The sequence below is a fragment of the Gorilla gorilla genome, chromosome 12 (genome assembly GCF_029281585.2).
Source record: "Gorilla gorilla gorilla isolate KB3781 chromosome 12, NHGRI_mGorGor1-v2.1_pri, whole genome shotgun sequence".
NCBI lineage: Eukaryota > Metazoa > Chordata > Mammalia > Primates > Hominidae > Gorilla > Gorilla gorilla.
Window position 1 is genome coordinate 52,991,498 of NC_073236.2, and position 18,905 is coordinate 53,010,402.

Sequence of the window (18,905 nt, forward strand, 5' to 3'; positions counted from 1 at the left end):
ACTTTGGGCGAGCTACATTTGCAATTGCATTTACTTGTCTGGAAGTTCACATGGGGCTGGGCTCGTGGCAGGGGTGGTCTGCACTCCAGCAACCTTAGGTGAGCCTGGGTTCTCTGCCCTGAAGGAGAACATCTTTTCTGTGTTTTTCTGTGGACCTTAATGGGTCTGGGAGCAGCACTGGTGTTCCCCCCTCCCCCTGCCCCCTTCCTTTCAGTGGGAAGTAGCCTGCAGGTGTGGAGCCCACCCGGGCCTGTTCAAAAGAAGAAGGGGGGTCCTACACCACCCCCTCCCTTTCATCCTTACTCATCCCCACCCCCGCCCCGCAGCTTGTGTCTCTACCTGTAGGAAGTGGGCAACTTGTTTTCAGAAAGTGATCCCCGACCCCGCGTGGGCTGCAAAGCTGATCCGAATCTACCACCCAGTCAAAGGGAAAGACAGAAAGAGCCCTGTCTTCAGAGGCCTTCCAAAAGATATTTCCTCTGTCGCTTCTTGGGAAACCTCCTTCGATGCGTCACTGACACTCCCGGGGAACCGTGAGTCACTGGTTCCTGGAGTCCTCCCAGTTACATAACTCAAACAGAAGGAAACCATATTCCCCAGCCCTGCGTCGGTTTGAGATTCACAGAAACATGCACGACACGTGTGATTCCTGTAAAGCTGAAAGCAGAGGCACTGAAAAAGACACTTACATCCTCCACAGTACTGTTGGCTCTCCTGGATCCTGCTTTTCCCATTAGTTTACTGCCTTTCACAAGCGAGTACCCTTTTAAGAGCTTTGCTTAGACTTCTAAATTTGAAAGGAAACCATGTCCATTCTTCTACGTAATTTTGTTGTTGTTTGAGACAGGGTGTTGCTCTGTCACCCAGGGTGGAGTGCAGTGGCGCACTTATGGCTCACTGCAAGCTCTGTCTCCCGGGCTCAAGCGATCCTTGCACCTCAGCCTCCTGAGTTTCTGGGACTATGGGCATGCACTACCACACCTGGCTAATTTTTTATATTTCTGGTAGAGATGGGGTTTCCCCATGTTACCCAGGCTGGTCTTGAACTCCTGGGCTCAAGCAATCCGTCTGCCTCGGCCTCCCAAAGTGCTGGGATTACAGGAATGAGCCACAGCACCTGGCCTTTTCATGCATTTTTAATTGTAGACCATTTCCACTCCTGTCCCCATTTATGACTGAACTAATACCCACAACTCTTCACTCAATTCTCCTCTTCCTTGGGGGGGGGTGTGTGTGTGTGTGTGTGTGTGTGTACAGTGCTCTGTTGCCCAGGCTAGTGTGCAGTGGTGCCATCATGGCTCACTGCAGCCTTGACCTCCCTGACTCAAGCAAGTAGCTGGGACTACAGGTGCGCACCAGCATGCCCAGCTAATTTTTTTTTATTTTTAGTAGAGATGAGGTCTCGCTATGTTGTCCAGGCTGGTCTCAAACTCCTGAGCTCAAGCGATCCTCCCACCTTAGCCTCCCAAAGTGTTGGGATTACAGGCATGAGCCACCATGCCCAATCCCTTAAGTTTCTTGATGCTGGTTCGTACATATCTATTTGGGGAAACTTCTGTGTGCCCAGCCAGCCCTGTGCTGGGACTAGGGGTGCGGCATGGCCAGGATAGACATAGTTGGGCCCCCAGGGCTCGCAGTCTTGCTTACAGCCTCTAGGCCTCAGTTCCCTCCCTAGTAGCCCAGGGCCAAGGCCTGTGGGGGTCCTCTGGCTCTTTCCTGCCACCTGTACAAATCACTCCTAAGCCTGAGGCCAGAATTGAAATGAATGAATGAACAAAGCAAAAGGCTCAGATAGAAAGTCCTTAGGCCCCCACAAGCTGGGAGCACAGCCCTCCCTCTCCACTGCCCCTCCCAGCACCTCCCCTGCTGGCTCCCCCACCCATCCGCCCACCCACCTTTCTGTGCTCCTCAAGGCTGTGAGGACCACTCGGGATGTTTACTCTGCCAAGTACAATGGACAATCCCCTTAGAGAACCAAGTTCAACAACTCAGATCTCAATCAGGCATGTGTTTCAGACACTAAAGATTTGGCTCAGAAGATGTCCCTAACCCCACGGGCTTTCATTCTCATGACCGGGGGGACACAGGCTCAAGGCTGGCACTTGCGTGGCTCCAAGAGTGAGTGGCCTCAGTGCCTCACTGGCTGCAGCCTCGTGCCAGCCCCAGACAGACCAGAGAAAGACCCAGGTGATGCCAACACAAGCAGAGGGCATGGATTGCCTTCTCAAAAAAGTTGTGTTTGGCTGGGAGTGTTGTTCACAGCCTCTTACAGATTTTGTGGAGGTCTCTGCGGTTGGGTGAGGGCAAAGTTACGAGGGGAAGATGTGAGGTGGTGTTGGTGGAGGGGTGGAGGCTCCTCTTCCCCACACACCCCTCCCCAGCACCCCTTCAGCATCCTGCAAGCCTGAAGCTGCCTGCTGGGCTAGGCCTGCTGTCTGGGCAAGACCAGACCAGGCAAAAGGGAGGCCATGACTCCCACCCCTCCACCCTTACCTCAGCCGCAGCCAAGTTTGGGGGACATGGGGAGGGGAGAGCAACAGTAAACGTGATCAGCACAAAAGGTGGGCCTGCCTTCGGATCACGAAGGCTCTAGCTGGGCCAGGGCAGAATATGGAGTTAGGGTCGTCCCCGCCTCTATCCGAGTACCTACCCTGCAGCCACACTGATGCTTCTGGTTTGGAAACAGGGAGGTAGGGTGGCTTCCACAAGACAAGCAGGCTTTGGTTGAAGTCCTTTTGTGGGCCCTGCTCAAAGCCCAGCTCCCTAGAAACTCAGAAGGCCATGTTGGGTGGTCTATCTTGTGGTATAGGGGATGAAGGAGGAGAGAAGAAAGGCTCACAGTGGCTCAGACCAGAGCCAGTGCTCACTCTGGCAGTTCCATCTTCCTCCATCAGAAAGTCCGCCAGCCCCACCCAGCACAGAAAGGAGTTTATCAATGGGAGAGGGAGTAACACCGTCGGCCTTTTATCTGTGTAATTTCAGAGTGCGCCTGTGTGTGCTTCTGTGTGTGGCAGGCGATTTGGTGGGGCGGGTGCAGGGGAATGCTTGTCTTTTTTTTTTTTTTTTTTTTTTTGAGACAGAGTTTTGCTCTGTTGCCCAGGCTGGAGTGCAGTGGCACGATCTCGGCTCACTGCAACCTCCGCCTCCCGTGTTCAAGCGATTCTCCTGCCTCAGCCTCCCAAGTAGCTGGGATTACAGGTGCAAGCCATCATGCCCAGCTAATTTTTGTATTTTTTAGTAGAGACGGGGTTTCACCATGTTGGTCAGGCTGGTCTCGAACTCCTGACCTCATGATCCTCCTGCCTCAGCCTCCCAAAGTGCTGAGATTTCAGGCATGAGCCACTGTGCCCGGCCTGGAACGTCTGTCTTATAAATTTTTCCTAGTCATTGTGACATACAGGGCTGTTCAATGGACAGCTATCCCACGTTTGAGCCTGGTCAGACGCTCCTGATGGTAACTCCAAACCTCCCCACCCTCTCCCCCACACTGCTTTTAATATCCAAGCTCAGTTAAGACTTTTGTGTGTGTGTGTGTGTGTGTGTGTAAGAGAAGAAAGCTGATTCACACGTTCTCATTTCTTCTGCCATGACCTCTACACCAAAATCTTTTTCATAGCACGAGTTATGACCCTGGCATGGTTAAGCATACATTTTCCAGAAAAATAATAATCTGTCATTTGCATACAAATGTCACTGAGTGAGTGAAAATGTCAAACAGTGATGCTGCTCACTGCTGGAAAGCTTGTGGCCAAGGGCACACAGGTGTTGCTGATGCTGGAATAAGCGAGTGCTACAGCTTTGTGGAAAACAGGTGGGCACCATCTAGTAGTGTTTAATATGAATTAGGGACTGTCACTCAGCACTCCTGGGAATAGGTCCCCGGGAAAGTAGAAGCATCATTGCATCAGAATAAATATACAAAGATGATTCTATCCATATTGTTTGGGCAAAATAAAAATGGGAAACAACCCCAAGTTAATCAATAGGGAATCATTTAATAAGTTGCTGTCTATCTATACCCAAAAATATCGTGTAGCCATCAAAAGAATGACTTAAAAAGAATGATTTGGCCAGGCACGGTGGCTCACCCCTGTAACCCCAGCACTCTGGGAGGCTGAGGTGGGCGGATCACAAGGTCAGGAGTTTGCGACCAGCCCGGCCAAGATGGTGAAACCCCATCTCTATTAAAAATACAAAAATTAGCCAGGCATGGTGGTGGATGCCTATAGTCCCTGCTACTTGGAAGGCTGAGGCAAGAGGGTCACTTTAGTCCAGAAGTTTGAGGTTACAGCAAGCCACTGCACTCCAGCCAGGGCAACAGAGCAAGGCTCTGTCCCCACTGCCCCCCAAGAAAAGGAAGGAAGGAAGGAAGGAAGGAAGGAAGGAAGGAAGGAAGGAAGGAAGGAAGGGAGGGAGGGAGGGAGGGAGGGAGGGAAAAAGAGGGAGAAATGGGCGGAGGGGAAAGGGTGAGAGAGAAAGGGAGGGAGAGAGAGGGGAGGGGAGGAGAGCGGAGGGGAGGGGAGGGGAGGACAGCGGAGGGGAGGGGAGGGGAGGAGAGGAGAGGAGAGGAGAGGGCCGGGTGCGGTGCCTCACACCTGTAATTTCAGCACTTCGGGAGGCCAAGGTGGGCCATCACCTGAGGTCAGGAGCTTGAGACCAGCCTGGCCAACATAGCAAAATTCTGTCTCTACTAAAAATACAAAAATTAGCCGGGCATGTAATCCCAGCTACTCAGGAGGCTGAGGCAGAGAATCACTTGAACCTAGGAGGCAGAGGTTGCAGTGAGCCAAGATCACACCACTGCACTCCAGCCTGGGCAACAGAGTGAGACTCCATCTCAAAAAAAAAAAAAAAAAAAAGATAGATTAACTTGGCAACACTGCCAGAGTGTACTATTAAGGAGGAAAAGCAGGATGCAGGGAAGTATTTAAACTATCCTTTTTTGTAACACAGGAAAGCATCTTCATGTCTGTAGCTGTGTTCCTGTGCCTATGACCCTGTGAGGAGGCTGCAGCAAGAGGAAGGGTGGAGGGGAAAGAGAGAGAGAAGAGGAGAGGAGAGAAGAGGGGAGGGGAGAGGAGAGGAGGGGAGGGGAGGAGAGGGGAGGGGAGGAGAGGAGAGGAGGCCAGTGCTGACCATGAGTGTCAAAACAAAAACTTTCCCCTGGAAAAGGGATAAATTTCATTTAAATAACAAGAGATCAAAACAAAAGTATTCCTCTTTTTATTTTTATTAACCTTGCTGTTAAAATTCAATTTTATAATACATTGAAAAGCTCCTAAGAATCAATGTTTTTATTTATCCTTGCATTGCCTAATTCCCAAAAAGGATTTGGGGCAGCTTACAAAGCTCAACCCACACAGGGAGCAGTAAATTGGGGGGCAAACCAACAACAGAAGGGAGGGTGGGGGCAGGAAAAGTGGGTATCATAGTGGCTCACAACCTGAAGTGTCGGCATTTATTCCCCACTCGAGCAGGTTATTTGGTGCTGCATAAAAACCTCATGTGACCGTGCCCTTCCTCTTATTTGATATGATATCTCTTTTTTTTTTTAATTTTTTGAGATCGAGTCTCACTCTGTCACCCAGGCTGGAGTGCAGTGGCATGATCTTGGCTCACTGAAGCCTCTGCCTCCCGGGTTCATGCGATTCTCCCGCCTCAGCCTCCTGAGTAGCTGGGATTACAGGCACACACCACCATGCCTGGCTAATTTTGTATTTTTAGTAGAGACGAGGTTTCACCATGTTGGCCAGGCTGGTCTTGAACTCCTAACCTCAGGTGATCCACCCTCCTCAGCCTCCCAAAGTGCTAGGATTACAGGTGTGAGCCACTGCACCTATCCTTCTCTTACTATTTTTAGTTTTATAATCACTCAAGGTAATTTATTTTCTCCTCTGATATTTGCCTAAAATTACAATTCACCACCCCAGATAGAGTGTGCTGCTCTGGCTGTGGCTGCGTGGTGTGAACACTCAAGCTCGTCAGATGAGACAGCACAATTAAGACCCTTTCCCACTCACTTATACCTTCCTTACAGCAGTGGCATTTGTTATTACAATGGCCAATTCCTACAGTTAAAAAGATGGCATTGTAAGCACAGGCACAATGAAGTTACTGACTTCCTGATCATTCTTTTCACTGTTTTGTTTCATTTTGGTTTTTTTCCTAAAAGTTTGAGAATAATACTTCTCTCACTCCCCCAGCCCCTAGTCTTTAATTTCTTATCAGAAAATTAGGCTGACTCCTCAGTCTGGGAGTCTCTGAGGCTGATCTTCAGTTTCTACTTTAACCACCCGTGTCTCCCTGGGGCAGGGGAGCTTCAGTGATCCCACAGCTTCATTACTGGTTAGCGGTGTTCTGGCTTCTGGGTTTCTGCTGCCTCATCAGATGTCTCATTTTCCGCATCTGTGGGTCCCAGCAGAGGGAAAAATTGCAGAGATAGAGGAATGCAACTCACCTATTCTTTTAGAATCAGAAGGAAAACATTTTCTTTCTCAAAGGCAAAAGTTTCTCTCTTCTCATGGGATTATCAGCTGCTAGATATTTACTGATCAATTTTAAATTGCTGATTTCAATCATTGAAGTGATGCATGAATAGACTCCATTTGAACATGTGGATTACATGACAAATGTAGCAGTCACATACATGGGGAAAGAATAGATTATAGAAGCCGGGCATGGTGGCTCATGCCTGTAATCCTAGCACTTCGGGAGGTCGAGGCAGGCAGATAACCTGAGGTCAGGAGTTCAAGACCAGCCTGGCCAATATGGTGAAACCCGTTTCTACAAAAACACAAAAATTAGCCGGGCATGATGGCAGGTGCCTGTAATCCCAGCGACTTGGAAGTCTGAGGCAGGAGAATCTCTTGAACCCAAGAGGTGGAGGTTGCAGTGAGCCGAGATCGCACCACTGCACTCCAGCCTGGACAACAGAGCAAGACTCCGTCTCAAAAACAAACAAACAAAAATAATAGATTATAATAAAGAGTGCCGAGACAATTGGTTAAATATTTGGAAAAAATGGAGTTTTAGCCCTTCATATCTGACACCAAAAGAAATTCTAAATGATTTAAATAAATAACGTTTCTTAAAAGGACAGAAACCAGAAATTTAGTAATTTAATTAATAACAAAATCTAATAAAATTAAATGCAAACTGGTTTCTAATATAAATTGGAATTATTAAAATAATAAACAAAAGGAATGCATTTTTTAAATGGATTTTACCAGATTGTACCATAATAGAGCATTTCAGATAGATAAGAGTGCTGATAAACGGGCCCATTCATAATCCACTGCTGGGAGTCCAGGCTGGTCCCACCATTCTGAGGGGCAATTTGGCAATACATGTCTACAGCCTCAAATTTGTGTATTTTTTTTGAACCAGCAATTTCACTTCTATGAATATATCATGAAAATATTCATGATATTATTGGTTATGCACAATAATAATAATAATTTTTTTTTTTGAGACAGAGTCTCACTCTGTCCCCTAGGCTGGAGTGCAGTGGCACGATCTTGGCTCGCTGCAACTTCCGCCTCCCAGGTTCAAGCAATTCTCATGCCTCAGCCTCCCGAGTAGCTGGGATTACAGGCATATGCTACCACACCTGGCTAAATTTTGTATTTTTAGTAGAGATAGGGTTTCGCCATGTTGGCTATGCTGGTCTCGAACTGCTGGCCTCAACTGACTCGCCAAAGTGCTGTGATTACAGGTGTGAGCCACCATGCCTGGCCCCACAAGAATTATTAGTGGCAAAGACATGCATCAGAGTATTGTAAGCATATTGAAAACATGCTAAAAACTGGCTGGGCCCTGTGGCTCATGCCTGTAATCCCAGCACTTTAGGAAGCTGAGGTGGGAGGATCACTTGAGCCCAGGAGGCTGAGGCTGCAGTGTGCCAGGATCGTACCACTGCACTCCAGCCTAGGTGACAGAGCGAGACCTTGTCTCAAAAAAAAGAAAAACATGCTAAAAACTACATATCTACCAGTGAAATAAATGAGAATACATCCATGCAAGGTAATAAATGACATTAAAATAATGCTGTGCAAGAATGTTTAATAAGTGGAAAGATGTTCACAATGCATTATTAAATTTAAAAAGCAGATTATCAAACATTAGATATTCTATGAACCCAGCCCTCAGCAGAAGAGGAGAGAAATTATCTGTGTGTAAGAAACATGTGTTAAATGTCATGGGGGAATGACAGCCGGTGGTGTGGAGGTAAAAGATTTACCGAAACAGTCGCAGGTAAAAGAAGGCAGAAGATTTATTAGAAAATACATTGCCAGAGGGACAATAGGCAGGCAGCAGAGAGAAACTGACTGCACGGAGACAAAGGCTTGCTGGCGATTTTACAGGGTAGTGTTTATGCCATCTGTTGAAGAGGGCTTTGTGTAGTATTAATAACGCCAAGGTTGCAGTGAGCTAACTTGCACGTGTCTGGTGAGAGTTACTTGCTCAGGAGGGCTGTGTGTCCTGGACCATAAAGAAAGGCAGACTTGTTGCTTATCTGCTTTGTCTTTTTATTTTCCCTTGCTCCCACCCGCCTGACTCCCCGCAGCCTGACTCCTTTTTCCCTAATTAGGAATCCACAGTAAACAAAATATTCAGAAAGATCATATGCCAGCCAGGCGCGGTGGCTCACGCCTGTAATTCCAGCACTTTGAGAGGCCGAGGCAGGCAGATCACGAGGTCAGGAGATCAAGACCATTCTTGCCAATGTGGTGAAACCCTGTCTCTACTAAAATACAAAAAATTAGCCGAGCATGGTGGCATGCACCTGTAGTCCCAGCTACTCAGGAGGCTGAGGCTGAGGCTGAGGCAGGGGAAATCGCTTAAACCCAGGAGGCGGAGGTTGCAGTGAGCTAAGATCACGCCACTGCACTCCAGCCTGGGCAACAGCAAGACTCCGTCTCAAAAAAAAAAAAAAAAAAAAAAAAAAAAGTAAAGAGCATATGCCAAAATGGTAACTCCAAATGTGACAGGGGTTGGTGCGGGGCAGATTACAAGTGATCTTTATCGTCTTGTTTATGCATGTGCAGTACTTCCATCTGTGTATTACACTGACAGCCAGACAAAACAACAATGCAATCTCCATTTTGGAAAAAAAAAAAAAAAGAGTGTGTATGTATATATGGAGAAGATATAATGACAAGAAACAAACTACTGTTTTTAAAAAATGATGAAGAGTTATTACAGCAACTAGAGTAGGACCCCATTTTTAAGAGAGTAAAGGAATCCAGGAGATAATAAAGTAGAGGTTGCTGGTTGCATCTTTGGAGGTAGGCCCATATCAATATTTTCCTCTTCTCTTTGCTTTTCTCTGTTTCTTAGATTTTTCCTTAAAAAGGCACATGATTTTGATAATAAGAAAATTATGTATTTTAGGCTGTACCTATTTAAAACCTACTTGCACAGAACTTCACACTTAACACATTGGCTGTGAATATCACAGGCTGGCCGTCTCTAGCTGCTCCCAGGGTTTCACTTCTCAGTGGCCAGAGCCACTCAAAAGGCCCCTTAACTTCAGAAGTGAGATTGTCAGCAGCATCTCCTAGAGCTGGAAAACCTCCTCTGAAGGGGAAACAAATCATCATCATCAAATAACAAAAATTTTTAAAAATTAAAATTTTCCAAAATATAAATGAGATTATCTACTTTATATATCTACATTAAAAATTCTCTGTGGGTCCAGACACACACACACACACACACACACACAATTCTAGTTATTTTTAGAGAAGTTTTGCCCACATTTGATCTCACTAAAAGTTTAAAGTGACCAGATGATCCATATCTTTACATGTTGTTTATTGACATTCACCCCCACTTGCCAGCCACCATCTTCATTTATTAAGCATTTGTTATTAAGCATTTGGTACTGTTCCATTTACCTGCATTATGTCAGTTAACCGCTTATGCACGTACATACTCTTGCCATTTTATAAGCAGGTCACTAAGCCTAAACTCAGTCAAGTCACCAGGCAGGAAAGCAACATTATAAGGTTAGGACTTTACTCCAATAGTGTATACCACCCACTGATACCTGGTGAGATGTCCTTGCCCCATCCCCCAGCACATGGGAACAAGAGCCAAGGCAGTTCAACTTCAGGTCCTGCACAAGTTTTCCTAGTCTCATCTATAAAGCCCCAGAGTTCATGATCACTGCATATAAGCTATGAGTTCTTCCTCTACTTTTGTTGTGGGTGAAACAGCAGCAAACTGCAGTTAAAATTCAAAATCTTTGCAACTAGCAAAATCTGATCCATTAGTCCAGAGCTGTAGATCTCTATGTTGCAAAAAGAATTTAAAGTCTACCTTATTCAGCTTCCAAAATAAAACGTGAACACCCTTTACAGCAACCCTGCCCCATATTTGTCTACCCCACTTTTTTTTTTTTTTTTTTTTTTTGAGATAGGGTCTTTCTCTGTGACCCAGGCTGGAGTGCAGTGGTGCCCTCTCGGCTCACTGCACCCTCTGCCTCCTGGGCTCCAGTGATCTTCCCACTTAGCTCCCGAGTAGCTGGGACCACAGGCACATGCCACCATGCCTGGCTAATTTTTTGAACTTTTGTGGAGATGGGGTTTCACCATGTTGGCCAGGCTGGTCTCAATCTGGGCTCAAGCAATCCACCCACCTCAGTCTACCAATGTGTTGGGATTACAGGCATTAGCCACCACACCAGGCCCCCAACCCACATTTAACTACCTCTCGTGACATAAAACCCGAACTCTCAGGGCAAGCCAATTCATGTTTAACTCTACCAGAAGTTTTTTTTTTTTACTCGAAAGAAGTCCTTGCAAGCTTCCAAGAATCACTCAAAAACAAGTCTACTCAGTGGCTTACACTGGACCACAGTCTTAGCTGATGAACCAAGATGAACTCTTTGCTGCCACAAAATCCACAGTCAGCCAGGCACGGTGGCTCATGCCTGTAATCCTCACACTCTGGGAGGCCGAGGTGGGTGGATCACCTGAGGTCAGGAGTTGGAGACCAGCCTGGCCATCATGGTGAAACCCTGTCTCTACTAAAAATACAAAAATTGCTGGGTGTGGTGGTGGGTGCCTATAATCCCAGCTACTCAGGAGACTGAAGCAGGAGAATCGCTTGAACCCGAGAGGCAGAGGTTGCAGTGAGCCGAGATCGTGCCATTGCATTCCAGCCTGGGTGACAGAGTGAGACCCCATCACAAAAAAAAAAAGAAAGAAAGAAATTCACAGTCATGTCTACACGTGTGAACCACAGACAATTCCAGTGCCCACTGTAATTCCACCCCTTTCGATCCTGCTAAGGAAGCCTCCCACAATGCACTTGGGTGAGAGCGACGCTGTCTTCTACAGGAATAACCTTGAACCTGTTCTACTTTTTAAAAATGAAGTGAACATTTTTAGTAGCCACGCTTCACACCCAGCAGCGGCACAGTAAGGTATCTATGCAGGCAGGATTAAGATGGTCGTTAGGGTTCTTTCCAAGTGACAGGGCTCAGGTGATGCACCCAAGTCCACGGCCACCCTTCCTGGGTCACCCCCTCTCCCATAGGTCTTTTGTTCTCCTGGCCCCAAAGCTCCACTGCTTTCTACATTGTCAGAATCGATTGGTGGTTCCTGTTTCCTTCTCACTTACTGACCTGCACATGTCACAGATTCTCAGCATATTCCATTTGCAAGAAAGCCACTGTTTTAGAGTGGCTCTCTGTTTTGTTTTGATTGTTGAGAGGAGCTCGTGGGCATTATTGCTGCATCACCCGCCACACAACTGGGGAGGTGTCACTGGCTAAACAAAAGGCAGGGGTGACGGCTCCTCACCCCTGTGGCCCAGATGGACTCCTCTGACAACCGGGGCAGAGCTAGGAAGACAATACAGACTCTCATGTTGCCTGCACAGAGCTCCCCACAAGACCACACTTCCTCCCGGGCTTTGAAGGGTACATCAATATAAGACAAATGATACGTTCTAAAAAAACCGCCTGCAAACACGGGCACCTGAGCCTGCTTGGTCTGCAAATGTTTCAAGGCTCAGGGAGGCTGTCATGGATGTTCTCCCCCGAGAGCTCCAGTGGCGGAGGTCTGCACATTCAGGTAGGAGCTCCTGTTCATGTCCGAATGGCACCCCTGTCTCCTCCTGGTGCTCTTTGGGGCAGCTGACACCATGTTGAGCATGCAGCCTGTTACAGTCAGGTAGGGCAATAGAGTGGAGTGGCGGGCAGGAGGTGAGGCACGGGCAGTGGCCCTTTCTGAGGGGCTCCCATGCCCCCCTTAGAGCCTGCTGTTCAGACTTGGAGGTGGCAGCGAAGAACGGGTCCCAACACTTATCTTTGCTCATGTTGCCGCTGCATGCAGTTTCTGTTGGCTTCTTCGGAGAGGTGTCTAGTGCAGTTATCACCCATAGGAGCCTGAGCTGGCTGGAGCTCTGGGACATTCACCTGGCTCAGTCTTTTCCCACCTGAGAGGTGCCTGGGTGCTGCCTGCCAGGGCAGCCGTTGTCTGATTCCAGCGTGATCACAGCAACCGCAAGCCAGCCACAAGCCTCTGTCTTTGTGTGCCTGGGGTTTACTGCGACCGTTGGGGATTCAAATGGGGTCAGATTGAAATGGGCAAAGAATCCTCTGAAGCCTGGACTCTTTCCCAAGGAAGTCAAAGGGAATGGCCAAGGAGGGGTTGGGGGATCCTGGAGGAGGGTGATCCTCACCCTCCACTCCCACAGCCCCCATAGCCCCCCAGTAGGGGGGAGTCAGACAGAGCTGCCGCCATCCCTGGGACCACCTGCACACCTGCCCCTTTTATGTGGGGACGTTATGTAGGGCGGCCCCTCTCCAACCCCAGCAGCACACCCCCCACACCGACACCCAAGCTGCGTGGGACAGAACCAACAAGTTCACTTACCAAGGCAGATGCACCCATCACCCCTGCTCTTTTCCCAGCCTCCTCATGTGCCAGAGCTGCCTTAGGAGCTGTGGAGGAAACTCCAGGGCCTATATAAATTGCTTAGAGCTTTGGAACCCACGCAAGAGATCCATCCTCAGGAAATACTAATCTGTGCCATCATCATTATTTATTGGCATTAGTTATGTGTTCTAGAAATAACAACAGAACAACCTAAGTGGTTGACTATAAAGAGGAGTTTCAATAAGCTGTGGTCATTTACTTGGTATACAAGTATTCAAACCTTAAAAACGGTGGTTCTAAAGATTCTGGAAGCGATTCAGGGAAGGTTTATGCAATGAAGTAAAGGAAAAGCAGGACGTAGCACTGTGTTTATAGTAAGCAAGGTCGAGACAAGGCCTTGGGACAGAAGCACAAGAAAGCATCCCTGAGTGTGCTCTGGAGGGACTAGAACCTTCTTTACACCTCTGATGGTGAGCTCTCCTCCCCTTCCCTCCACCACAAGGCCTCCCTCTCTCTTCCCTGACCCAGGGCACTGATGAAAAGCCCCCTCCCCACAGGACGCCAGGAAGGGAATGGGTTGCAGGTTTGTGCAGGGGGAGGCTTTTTCTCTTTTCATCTGCTCATTCAGTCAATCACAGATTTACTCTTCATTCCCTTAGCTGCTCTTTGGCCTGGAGCACGTGGCTTCTTGTCCTTTGGCCTCCTAAAAATTAGAGGTAACAATTGCTTTCCTGTTGTATGTCCAGCACAACAGACACTGCACACACAGCCACCCAGCCCTGCACAAAGATGCAGAACAAAGTGGGGATTTCGGGCTGATTTGGCCACTTCCAGCTGTGTGCAAAGCAGCATTGATCTGAGCCTCAGCCTTGCTATCTGAGAAATGGAGCACCTCACAGTACCTGGCCCAGAAGGTCACATAGGTAAAAGTGTGGCAGAGGTTGTGCCCTGCATGAAGCATTGGCACTTGTTCCTCAGTGTTGACTGCAATCAGCCACAGCCCAGGGCCTCCTTCCCTGCTCTCAGGCCAGGCAGGGAGAAGAGGGTCCCTGCTCCAGCTCCCTGCTGCATCTAGAATGCACTCCAGCTCTCCCCAGTGCTGAGGCCTGCCATCTCCCTGCGTGTCCCCCAGCATACATACACACACACACACACACACACACACACACACACACACGCTGTACAAAGGCCCTTCCATCCTCCAGCTCTGTGCCCCTCCTCTCTCTGCCTGGACCCCCTAGGGCTCCTCCTCAGTCTTCTCCAGGACCACTCCCCATCATCCTACAAACATGCAGCCTGTCCAGGAGGCCCCGGGGCGGTCTCTGTCACTGCCCTTACAGCACTTCTCACTCTCCGTCATTCTTTCTTCTCTGTGTTTTTCTTTGTTATCTCTGTCCACTACACCATCCCCTTGAGAGACCACATGTGCTTCTTGAGTGTTGCTTAAACCCTGCCTCGAACAGTGCCCGGCACATGTGTGGGTGCACAGTCAATATCAAATCAATGAGCAAATGAACATTATGTTTACAATGAAAACAAATCAGGGCCTTGGTCCTTATCCTCAGAGAGCTTTTTATAATGATTGTGCAGGCCGAGCCTGGTGGCTCGCTTTGTAATCTCAGCACTTTGAAAGGCTGAAGTAGGAGGATCCCTTGGGCCTAGGAGTTTGAGACCAGCCTGGGCAACATAGTAAGACCTCATCTCTACAAAAAGTTAAAAAATTAGCCGGACACCATGGTGGGTGCCTGTAGTCCCAAATACTCGGGAGTCTGAGATGTGAAGATCACTCGAGCCCAGGAGGTCAAGGCTACAGTGAGCCATGATCGTGCCACTGCAAACACCAACCAGCCTGGGTGACAGAGTGAGACTGTCTCAAAAAAATTAATTAAAATTTTTTTTAAAGTTTTAAAAAATGATTGTGCAAAAAGGTAAATACAGTATGATTCTACTTGTAGGAGGTACCAAGAGTGGTGTCTCTGAATTTGTCAGAGAAACTGAAAATATCATAGCGGTTACCTGGAACTGGGGGAGGGGGAATGGGGAGTTGGTGCTTAGTGGGTACAGAGTTTTAGTTTAGGAAGATGAAAAAGTTCTGTGGATGCACGGTGGTAATGATTGCACAAAAATATAAATATACTTAATGCCAGTGGAGTGTGTACTTAGAAATGACTAAAATGGTAATTTTATGTTATGCATACGTTTTGCCGCAATTTTAAAAATAACTTTTAAAAAATGGTTGTAGAGAAAGATATAAACACATTAAACAACTGCAGAATGATGAGACAACATATGAGTAAGTGGCACCAACAACATGAGACAAGAAGTGACATATACTGCTTGACTCTGGCTCCCTAAAAGTCCAGTGCTGAAGGCCATCCCTGGAGTGGAGTGTGGCTTTGCACTGAGCATTGCTCTCTGGGAAGGGAAGTGAGTTATTTTTAAGCTTTCCATTTGTAAAGGTGATATAACTGCAGTAATACACATTGCAAAAATTAGCCACTAGAAACAACAGCAAGGGAAATGCATCTTTGTGTATTTTCTTCTAATGTTTTAAAAACATTTTTTACATTTTACATAGCTATAATCATGCTGAATGTATGTTTATATCAAGCATGCTGTCTGCGTTTTCCTTGTCAACCTTTCCATAGGTTTCGTAATTCTAAAACATCATCATGTTAATGCCTAAAATTATATTGAATGCATTATCATTGTTTACTTAAATATTGCTTTATTTCTGAACATTTCCATTGCTTTTAACATTTAACATCTCTGTTCATACTCTATTGTGCCAAGACTAAGATTACATCCGCTGGAGAAATGTTCCAGAATGGACTACTGAATATACAGGTATAAACATTTTGATAGCTTCCGATATTGCTTTCTGAGGTCATCATGACTCTTACCTGAAACAGATATCATCTTTTTTTTTTTTTTCCTGCTGGGGTATAAGTGGAAAACACATTTTCAGCACTGATATAATTTTGTGTTAGAAGATTGCAGCACTTTAAAACTCTTTTTCCCAAGAGCTAAAGGAGAGTTGATGCTATAAATATGGCAGGAACTCAAAACCCTGGGTACAGTCCCTGGTTCATCTCTGCCCTGTGCCTGGGGCAAGTCAGGGCAGGACTATTGGGAGCTGCAATCCAAGCACAGAGTTGCTCGGAGTTGCGGAAGGAGAAGCCACAGGGCAGACAGACAATACAGAACCTGAAAGAAGTACGCAAGCCTGCGCCAGCCCTTCAAAATCAGAGAATAGCGGGCCTCGAAAAGGCAAAGAAAGAAAGAAGGCAGAACGAGCTGGAGCGAAGGAATTAACCAGGGGGAAGAGAAGGGTGGAGGAAGCAGGGGGCTCGGAACATTCCCTTTGGAGAGGACTGGGTTTGTGGGGGCTTTCCCCTGCTGCAGCGGGGCTCTTTGCTAAAAGTGAAACTGTGATTTTCGGAGGGTTCTGAAGGCGTTCACCTAGGGAAGGAAAATGTTCCATTTGGGGGTCCACACTGGGTTAAAAACAATGCCTCTGCCTGCTCTCAGTTATGGAGGCCCCCGAGTGTCTTCAGTCAACTCTGGGTGGTTCTGAGGCTACAGCAACACCCGAACTCGGCCTGTGCCCCAACTCGGCCCAGGGCCTGAAGGAGCCCCAGTGTGATCTTAACTCAAGTGTGCCCGCAGGACAAGGCCCCATGTTGCTTCCCCGCCACAATACAACGAAGAACAAAGCTCCCGCCTGCTGAGTGCCTCACAGGCGCCGGCACTGTGCTGGGAGTTGTGCGTTCTTTTTCCTGTTGCTTTCCTAACGGCAGAACGAGGTGGATGTTAGCAACTCCTTCAGCAGGGCTCAATGGCATCTTAGAAATCACACCACATTTGATAAATCCGAAAGCTAGGATTCACCCCAGGCGGCCTCACTCCAACGCCTTGAGAATTGAAGGAGCAGCAGGCTTCATGAGTTTGATGAAAAACTTGGGAGAAGGCCAGTGTAACCTAATAAAAAGTCAAAGTTATTGGATTATTTGAAAAAAAAAAAAAAAGTAAAGTTGATCCTTTCAAGAGTACCTATATAAAAAGAGCACCTATATTCAAAGCCAGCTACACCTCCTGTGGTTCAGGAGAAGTGGGGAGTTGGGTCAGAAAAGGTGGGACAGACAGGATGGCTCAGTAATTAGGGCTGGCACATAGCAGATCTGGGCTACCTGTGTGACTCTGAGCAAGTGAATTAACCTCTCTGAACCTTGAATATAAAACAAGAATAATGATAATATCTACCTCACACATGAGCATTAATAAAATAGTGCTTGCAGAGTGCATGGCACATACTACTCAGTCAATGGTAGCTGCTAGCATTGTTATCTTAATGATCACTGTTATTACATTATATTCTAGTTATTTTTTATATTTTTGAGACTAGCCTAAATCTCACCACTCAGGCTGCAGAAAGGATGTTTCACTAACCTTGGAAATTCCAGTATAGGCAAACCTCAGAGATATCTCAGGTTCAGTTCCAGACCACCACAATAAAGCAAATATCACAATAAAGCCAGTTACGTTCATTTTGTGGTTTCCCAGTGTACATAAAAGTTATGTTTACCCTATAAGGTAGTCTACTAAGTGTACAAAGACATTATGTCTGAAAAAAACAATGTACATGTCTTAATCAAAAAATAATTTATTACCAAATACATGCTAAAATCACCTGAGCTTTCAGTGAGTCATAATTTTTTTGCTGATGGAGGGCATCTTGCCTTGATGTCAATGGCTGCTGACTGATCAGAATGGTGGTTGCCAAAGGCTGGCGTGGCTGTGCCAATTTCGTAAAATAGGACAACAACAAATCTTGCCACATTGATTGACTCTTCCTTTCACAAAAGATTTATCTGTAGCATGCAATGCTGTTTGATAGCATTTTACCTACAGTAGAACAGCATTCAAAATTGGAGTCACTCCTCTCAAATACTGACGCCTCTTTCTCAACTAAGTTTATGTAACATTCTCTATCTTCTGTTGTCATTTCAACAATGTTCACACCATCTTCACCAGGAGTAGATTCCATTTCAAGAAACCACTTTCTTTGCTCATCAGAGAGAATAAACTCCTCATGTGTTGTTTGATCACGGGATTGCAACAATTCAGCCACGTCTTCAGACTCCACTTCTATTTCTAGTTCTCTTGCTATTTCTACCATACTTGCAGTTACTTCCTCCACTGAAGTCTTGAACTCCTCCAACTCATCCAGGAGAATTGGAATCACCTGCTTCCAAACTCCTCTTAATGTTGGTATTTATACCTGCTCCCATGAATCACAAATGTTCTTTGTTGCATCTAGAATGGTGAATCCTTTCCAGAAGGTTTCACCCAGATCTATCAGAGGAATCATCATCTGTGGCAGCTCTGGCCTTACAAAATGTATTTCTTAATAAGAATTGAAAGTCAAAATTACTCCTTGGTCCATGTAAAATCAATGTTGTTTTACCAGTCATGAAAAACAATATTAATCTCCTTGTACATCTCCATCAGATCTCTTGGGTGACCAGGTACATTTTCAATGAGCAGTAATATTTTGAAAGGAATCTTTTTTCCTGAGCGAGTCTCAACAGTGGGCTTTAAATATTCAGTAAACCATGCTCTAAACAGATGTGCTGTCATCCAGGCTTTGCTATTCCATTTATAGAGTATAAGTAGAGTAGACTTAGCATAATTCTTAAGGGACCTAGGGTTTTTAGAATGGTAAATGAGCATTGGCTTCAACTTAAAGTCACCAGCTGCATTAGCCCCTAACAAGAGAGGCAGGCTGTCCTTTGAAGCCAGGCATTGACTTCTCTCTAGCTATGAAAGACCTAGTAGCATCTTCTTCCAATATAAGGCTGTTTTGTCTACATTGAAAATCTGGTGTTTAGTGTAGCCACCTTTGTCAATAATCTTAGAAAGATCTTTTGGATAACCTGCTGTGCTGCAGCACCTATTAATTTCTATATTAGCACCTGCTTCTTCACGTTGCATTTTGATGTTAAGGAGATGGTA

At 46.5% G+C, this 18,905-nt stretch overlaps 1 protein-coding gene across 2 annotated transcripts in view; it reads left to right on the top strand.

The window, feature by feature from the left end:
* CD8B (CD8 subunit beta) overlaps positions 1 to 18,905 on the top strand; it is a 45,578-nt gene that overhangs the window by 22,941 nt on the left and 3,732 nt on the right. The gene's annotated exons all lie outside the window — the stretch shown is intronic.